The sequence below is a fragment of the Sinocyclocheilus grahami genome, unplaced genomic scaffold (genome assembly GCF_001515645.1).
Source record: "Sinocyclocheilus grahami isolate Dianchi unplaced genomic scaffold, SAMN03320097.WGS_v1.1 scaffold1082.1, whole genome shotgun sequence".
NCBI classification, from domain to species: Eukaryota; Metazoa; Chordata; class Actinopteri; order Cypriniformes; family Cyprinidae; genus Sinocyclocheilus; species Sinocyclocheilus grahami.
In genome coordinates, this window is record NW_015506261.1 from 79,371 (window position 1) to 87,475 (window position 8,105).

The 8,105-nt window shown below is 39.6% G+C and overlaps 1 protein-coding gene and 1 long non-coding RNA gene across 3 annotated transcripts in view; one reads left to right on the forward strand and one right to left on the reverse strand.

Annotated features, from left to right (window-relative positions):
• Positions 1-8,105, forward strand: part of plxdc1 (plexin domain containing 1) — a 62,209-nt gene that overhangs the window by 40,539 nt on the left and 13,565 nt on the right. The gene's annotated exons all lie outside the window — the stretch shown is intronic.
• The window catches only part of LOC107566550 (uncharacterized), a 13,325-nt gene continuing 5,505 nt past the window's right edge, over positions 286-8,105 (reverse strand). The window contains exon 3 of the long non-coding RNA XR_001606519.1: positions 286-369. This is a non-coding gene — a long non-coding RNA (uncharacterized lncRNA). The remainder of the gene's footprint in view (positions 370-8,105) is intronic.

An 8,105-nucleotide genomic window follows, 5' to 3' on the forward strand; every position in this document is an offset into this window, starting at 1 on the left:
TATATATATATATATATATATATATATATAGGTCAGTGGCCCTTGGCTTGGTATTGTTGGCAGAATTCGGCCCTCGGCGAAAACTAATTGAGAAACCCTGCTTTAGAGGTTTATGTATAATATCGCACTGATCGCCTGGCTCACCTGTTATCTAGCCAACACCAGGTGTGAAGGTTTTATTATTCTGCAGAATTATTCGTTATCCGTTATTCGTTTTGAAGCCATTATCCGCGTCTTTCCGAATAAGGTATTCGGCTTCGGGCACACCCCTACTAATAAGTCAAATCTCAAATAACTGCTTTGATGGCTTTTGTTATACACACTTAAATGATAGAACTACTTGTGTTGTCCAGTCTATAAAGACTGTGACTGTTCTCCGATTAGTGAGGTCAAAATATAAATCTAATGCAGGATCTAGAAAAAATCTGATTGTGTTTAAACCAGAAAAATGCTAAATAAATTAACAAAAAACAATTTTAGAGCTTGGGCTCCTAAACATTAGATCACTCACACCCAAAGCAGTTATTGTAAATGAAATGACAACAGATAATACTTTTGATGTACTCTGCTTGACTGAAACCTGGCTTAAACCAAACTTAAATCAAACATTTGCATTAGCATACCTCTGCGCACCCGGTTTGCGCAGACAGGATACGTCATCAGCACGTTCACGCACGCTGTGCAGACAGAGCGAGAATGGCAGACAAACATCAATAACCTAATCTTCCTTCCTGGTATTGTACTACTTTTAAAGTTTTCTCACCGGTGAATGACACATAATGTAGCCCAGCGGTTCCCAATTCTAGTCCTAGCGCTCCCCCGCTCTGCATATTTTGCGTGTCTCGCTTAGTTAACACACCCGATTCAGATAACCAGCACGTTAGAAGAGAGCTACGTGCATGAACTGTGTTCTGATCGATATGATCCCTACACAGTGTTCATTGCTCCCTACTCCCTGAGCAGGGGAAATCCGTTGAAGTTTACTTCACTTCGGAACATGGACTGGAATTGGGAACCGCTGATGTAGCCTATTGTAGTAATGTTGTTTCTGGTATTCTGGTCTGGGAGCGTATGTGCGTTCTGGGGGGGTGGCTTTGGACGGTGTTTTCAGGGGGGGGGGGACGTTCGCTTTCAGTGCTATCAGGCTAAAGTTAGCATTTTCCAAGATCTCCTACTGCACCTTTAATGTTACACTGTCAGATATGCAGAAAAAAACCTCTCCTAACTCTTGTTCTGGCTACCGTGTGTAGACTGCCAGGGCCGCCAAAAATGCACATGAACTAGATGAAATGACTAGCAATATGGACGCTATCTTCTCTAATACATTAGAAGCTGTTGCCCCCGTCAAAAAAAAAGGTTAGAGAAAAACGTACTGTACCATGGTACAACAGTAATGCCCATTCTCTCAAGGAAAAAAAACTTGTAATCTTGAGCGCAAATGGAGAAAACTTGGAAGTTTTTTGAATTATGTGAAAAAACTGTATGTCCAGCTATAGACAGGCTCTAAAACAGGGGTCTCCAAACTTGGTCCTGGAGAGCCGGTGTCCTGCAGAGTTTAGCTCCAACCCTAATTGAAAACACCTGAAGCAGCTAATTGAGCTCTTACTAGGCATACTAGAAACTTCCAGGCAGGTGTGTTGTGGCAAGTTGGAGCTAAACTCTGCAGGACACCGGCCCTCCAGGATCAAGTTTGGAGACCCCTGCTCTAAAAGCTGCCAGGACCGAGCATATTTGCAAACTTATAGAAATAACTAAAACAATCCAAGGTTTTTATTTAGCACAGTGGCTAGATTAACAAATAATCAGATGTCGCCCAATCTAAATATTTCCTTAGAGTTTAGTAGTAATGACTTTATGAATTTCTTCACTGATAAAATAGATAGCATCAGAAATACAATAACAAATGTAGAATCATTCATAGGTTCATTCGTTGCACCCAAAGAAAAATGGCAGTGCTTTACAACTATAGGACGGATGAGCTAAATAAACTTATCACTGCATCTAAACCAACAACATGTTTATTGGATCCTGAACCCACTAAATTACTGAAAGAGTTGTTACCTACTGCAGAAGAACAGCTTCTCAATATTATTAACTCACCATTATCTCTATGTCACGTCCCAAAACCCTTCAAGCTGGTGGTTTTTAAGAAACCACAACTAGATCTTTGTGAACTGGCAAATTACAGACCGATTTCAAATATTACGTTTATATCTAAAATTTTAGAAAAAGCTGTGTCTGCTCAATTGTGCTCCTTCCTGGAAAAAAAAGATGTCTATGAAGAATTTCAGTCAGCTTTCAGGCCCCATCTTAGCACAGAAACTGCACTTGTTAAAATTATGATGGGCTTCTTGTGTCAGATCAAAGCTGCATCTCATTATTAGTTTTATTGCGTTCGACACTATAGATCGTGACATACTTCTATATACTTATCTAATTTTAGGCAGTTTCTATAGCATTAACTTACTGACAAATGTCGAGAGCGCAGTAATGTAACGCAATATCACATCAATGTAATGTGCTAGCACGATTCTCTCCACTCGCAAGCATTTCCTTTGCTCACACAAAACTTCGCTCACACAAAATGCTTTTGAATAGACAGTGTTCTCTTATGAATTGGCTCTGCTCTCACTCAGATATTGCATGTGCACACTCAAACTTTGTACCTGCATCATTTAAGACCAAGATCTTTTTTAATTCAGGTAAAGAGTAGGCTTATCCCACTGAATGGAAGCAAGCTGATTATCAGCCTTATTTAGTTATTTATTTTATTATGTAATGCTTATTTGAGTTAAGTGTATGCATATAAATGCAGATATGCATTTATTAAATTATTTTATTTAGTGCATTTATATTTTGTTGTTTTTGTATATAGTTCTACAATGTATTGTATATAGTTCCCAGTTCCACAAATAAATCACTGAAGGTGCTTCTGAAATTAGTGAGGGTGCTCTAGACCAGAGCATGTGAGCGAAGCTCCGCTCCGTTTTCCGCTCTATGGACGTGCGCTCCGCTCAGTCGCTGCAACCGCTCGAGCAAGCGCTCCGTTAACATTCCGCTCACGCTCACAGTAAACCAATTCCCGCTCAGATCCCGCTCCGACATAACATTTCTCGAGTAGGCCTAATTGTTTACTGTTTGTAACGAAATTCTTAGATTATTGTCTAAAATTAAGCATGCTGATAAATAGCAATTATCATGTTTCAGAGCGAAATTCTTACATTCTTCTTAATTTTATTAATTGTAATGTATTGATTAATTTTTATTAAATATATGAATCTAACCTTAGCAAACCTACCTAAAATGCAAAAACTGAAAAAGTGTATTTGATTTTCGTTAACTTTATTTCCGTGAAAATAGCTAGCTTGGACAAAGTGTCAGGCTTCAGCATTCGCTGTGCCCGAAAACACTCGCTCTGCACTGGAAGAAGCACTGGGGATGCTGGAGATTTCGCGGGCGACCTTGGCTAGTTGAGGGAGGGATCCAGCACTGGTTTTCCAAAATCCAAGTGGTGTAGGCTAATATCTTCTGTACTCTGTAGTTCTGTATTTAGGCCTATATACAGCTGTGTGTTAGCTTAGGTCTACAAATGATTATTTATTAATTTTAAGCAATAATGATTTTAATAAGTAATTACGAAATATAATAATTCGTTCCACGATTTAGGCCTACTAAAACTAGGGAATGAACGAATTAACGAACGAATGAATTCGTGGCAGCTAAGCCTAAACAAGAGAACAAATACTTAATTCGTGGCCATAATGTAGTCCTAGCATAAAAGAGAACTAGCCTATTCTAAATTCGTTGGCCGTGCTTGTCTGTATGTCATGATCGGGGCTCCGTACAAACGAATATAACCTTAGCCTACCTGTTTATTCATTTATTATGGTATGTAACTAGCTCACCTTTCGCAGCACCATGTTTGCGTTGCACATCCTCGTGCTTTCTGGCAATGTGCCGCTTCAGATTCCAATATGAATCTTTACTAACTCTCCCCGCACTCCCTCTCAGTTTCTTCTCCCTGCTCATTCTTAACTTAGATTTTTTACTTTACATTTATGTATAAGGCTTGCAACTTCGTTGAAACAATATCTGAACTCCATAACTGCTCTACTATTCTCGATCTCGAACAAGCAAATCACCAAACGGCATTCTGGGTTGAGCAAGCGGCGCTGAGCGTATTGAGCGAGCGGAGCGGAATCTTCAGAAAGGCGCTCTGCGCTCTTAAGGAAATATTACCACTCCGCTCCGGCTCCACTCCGCTCACATGCTCTGCTCTAGACTTAATGCACATTTTCACATATTTTGCCCCATCCATTGCAATGGTTATCACTATGTCAATCACTGCTATTTCGAGAGTGAATCCCGCATAAATATGCGGATATCATTCCTGAAACTTTGCAAAGTATGTGTGACCGAAAAAAAGTTTTGCATTTTGAATGGATTATATAGCCTAGAAAGCTTGCAAAGAACGCTCCCTTTATAATCACTAACAAGCTGTCACCTCCTCATTGCGATCTCACAAAGTTCTGTTATGACCAATGAATGTCTCTACACTTAATTAACACGCGATTAATCCATTATTTACATCGTGTATATGTTATAATGAGATGATTCGACTGAAGAACTCAGCATGGAACAAAAACTGGTGTGTTGAAGCCTTTATGTATGAGACAAAACCAACATATACGTACTGTCATGAGGATGATGAAAATGTTTTCATTTGAGTAAAGCATTTAAGTCCCTTTAAGTGTTTTTCTTCATTGAATATGTAAAATGTTTCATATGGTAACATCTAATTTATTTGATTTTATTTAACCCAAAAATATTAACCTAATTAATGTATACATTAGGTTACTGTGATAAAATACAATTTAAAGGTTAGATGAGATAGAAATAGCTCTCTAAGATAACATTTGCAGGTTAGCACTTCTTAATAGTGTACCATAGATTTATAACGATAGAGGCGTTGTGACAACAAAGAAAAATCCAATAGCAGGCTTTATTAAAAAGAGCGTAGTCAGGACAGGCAGGGTCAGATACCAGCAAACAATAACATCCAAGGCACAGACAAAAAGAGTAATCCAACAAGACGGGCAATGATCAGGGCAGGCAGCTGTCAATCAAAAGCAAGGTAACAGTCCAAGGATCAAAACACGAGAAAGTCAAAACTTAGGAACATGGAAACTATGAAACACGGAAGGGCTAAACATTCAATCACCAGCGATGTGAGCATCTGTGTGTGCTGTTCTTATAGTGTGAGACTGATGAGGTGATGAGAGACAGGTGATTGCAATTGATGATGAGTCCGGGCAAAGGATTATGGGAAATGGAGCTAGAGGGACTGCAGATGAAACTTCAAAAATTCACTGCTATTTCAACATAAATAGTTAATAAATAAAGTATATCCAATCACAGAAGAAAACAGTCTGAAAATGTGTGAAAAGAACACAAAGTCCATGAAATATGTATCTGCTAATATACTACTTTCTTTTTCTATTGGTCTCAGGAATTGTCAGTCTGCAGTAAACAAAGCAGATTTTATTACATCTATTACTAGTCTTTCAAGACTAAACCTCATGGCCCTGACAGAGACGTGGATCAAACCAGAGGACACTGCTACTCCTGTAGCACTCTCCAAAAATTTCTCATTTTCCCACACTCCCTGTTTAATAGGAAGAGGTGGAGGTACTGGTCTGCTTATCTCTAATGATTGGAAATGTATTCCTTTACTTTCTCTGGGCATTAGCAGCTCCTTTGAATCACATTCAGTCACTATTACCCACCCTTTTAAAATCCATTTTGTAGTTTTTCATCAACTCCCAGGACCACAAGGTAACTTCCTGGATGAATTAAATGTGCTGCTCTTAACATTTTCTGAGGATGGTACTCTGCTAGTTATGCTTGGAGACTTCAACATCCACCTAGATCAGGGGTTCTCAAAGTCTACATTCAAAGGTCCAAATCATAGACTACATAACATGCATAACAAATAAACATGAATTGTTTGAAAAAATAAAGTGCCCTTTGCATTCAAAATACATTAATAGCAAGTGCAAAAGTGGCAAAACAATTAATTTAAGTGGCAGGAAAAGAGGTCGCCCGATAAGGGTTTTTCTCTGGCCGATGCCCATTTTTACAAATCAGGGCAGCCGATGGCCGATATATGATGCTGACTTTTTGGGCCATTTTGTTTGCCTGATTTTGTTTTTCCTTTATCTCATAAAAGCGAGTTTGAGTAAATGATTATTGCAGGGCACAAGACGGTAATAGTAGTAGTAGTAGTATCCTAATTCATAATAATAATACATAGCTGAAAGCACCTTCTCAAAACAGTTCTGAAGCATGCTTTTTGTTTATGTTTGATGACAGACACCAGTGTTTCTCACAGACTTGCAAATGCAAATTCATTCTCTGCCAGCAGAAGGCGCTGTTGAAGCGGAGATATAGTGGTTTCCCTGGTAACAGCTGTAATCAAATAAGCGCTCCGCTCACAAATGCTAGAAAAGACGAAAGTAAAATTATATCAAAGCTTTTCTGAAAACAGTCAGTTCTTTTCAGTGATACATTCATATAAAAACATCCGTGCTGTATTTTAATTTTGAAACGTGCAGTGCTCAGTTTATTCAACGAAGTAGAATCCTTTTGGAAAATCTATTTGTGGCGGTCAGTTTTGATTTTATGACGGGCCGCCACAAATAACTTCGGACAGTCTCCAAAAAGACATTCAAAAAACTAAACAAATGATTTACAAGTTTTACATGCGTTAATCAAAGTAGGAAATAATTAGTGCTCTTGAAATACGAAATGGATGCGGGTCCGGACTGAATTCCCTCCGGGTCCGGATCCGGACTAGAGTCCGGAGACACCAGTGTTTCTCACAGACTTGCAAATGCAAATTCATTCTCTGCCAGCAGAAGGCGCTGTTGAAGCGGAGATATAGTGGTTTCCCTGGTAACAGCTGTAATCAAATAAGCGCTCCGCTCACAAATGCTAGAAAAGACGAAAGTAAAATTATATCAAAGCTTTTCTGAAAACAGTCAGTTCTTTTCAGTGATACATTCATATAAAAACATCCGTGCTGTATTTTAATTTTGAAACGTGCAGTGCTCAGTTTATTCAACGAAGTAGAATCCTTTTGGAAAATCTATTTGTGGCGGTCAGTTTTGATTTTATGACGGGCCGCCACAAATAACTTCGGACAGTCTCCAAAAAGACATTCAAAAAACTAAACAAATGATTTACAAGTTTTACATGCGTTAATCAAAGTAGGAAATAATTAGTGCTCTTGAAATACGAAATGGATGCGGGTCCGGACTGAATTCCCTCCGGGTCCGGATCCGGACTAGAGTCCGGACTTTGAGAAGCACTGACCTAGATAAACCTCAGGTTGCAGACTTCCACACTCTGCTTGCCTCTTTTGATCTCAAGAGAGTGTTAACTATGGCTACTCACAAATCAGGCAACCAACTGGACCTTATTTACACACGATACTGCTCCACTGACCACTGCACACCTCCAGATGTCATCTTTCGACGTAACCTACGCTCACTCTCACCCTCCCGGCTATCTGCCATGGTTTCATCTTCGCCTCCTCCCCGTAAACAGTTATCATCTCTTGATGCTAACAGTGCTACTGATACTTTCTGCTCCACTCTTACATCTTGTTTAGACACTGTCTGCCCCTTGTCTTCCAGGCCAGGCCGTACCACCCCTTCTGCCCCTTGGCTGTCTGATGTTCTCCGCGAGCATCGTTCTAAGCTCAGGGCTGCTGAAAGGGTGTGGCGCAAATCAAAAAATACTACTGACCTTAATGTATATCCCTCCTTTGTCCTCCTCCCCCTTATTCATCAACTCTTAACAGCTGACGACTTTGCCACGTTCTTCAGTAATAAAATTAAAACCATCAGTACACAATTTTCCACACCACAATCTGTCAAGCACATCTTACCAGCAAACATACACTAGTTTACATCCTTCTCTTCACTCTCTGAGGCAGAAGTCTCCAAATTCATCCTTTCTAATCATCCTACTACTTATCCACTTGATCCTATTCCATCTCATCTCCTTCAAGCCATTTCTCCTGCAGTTGTACCTGCACTCAC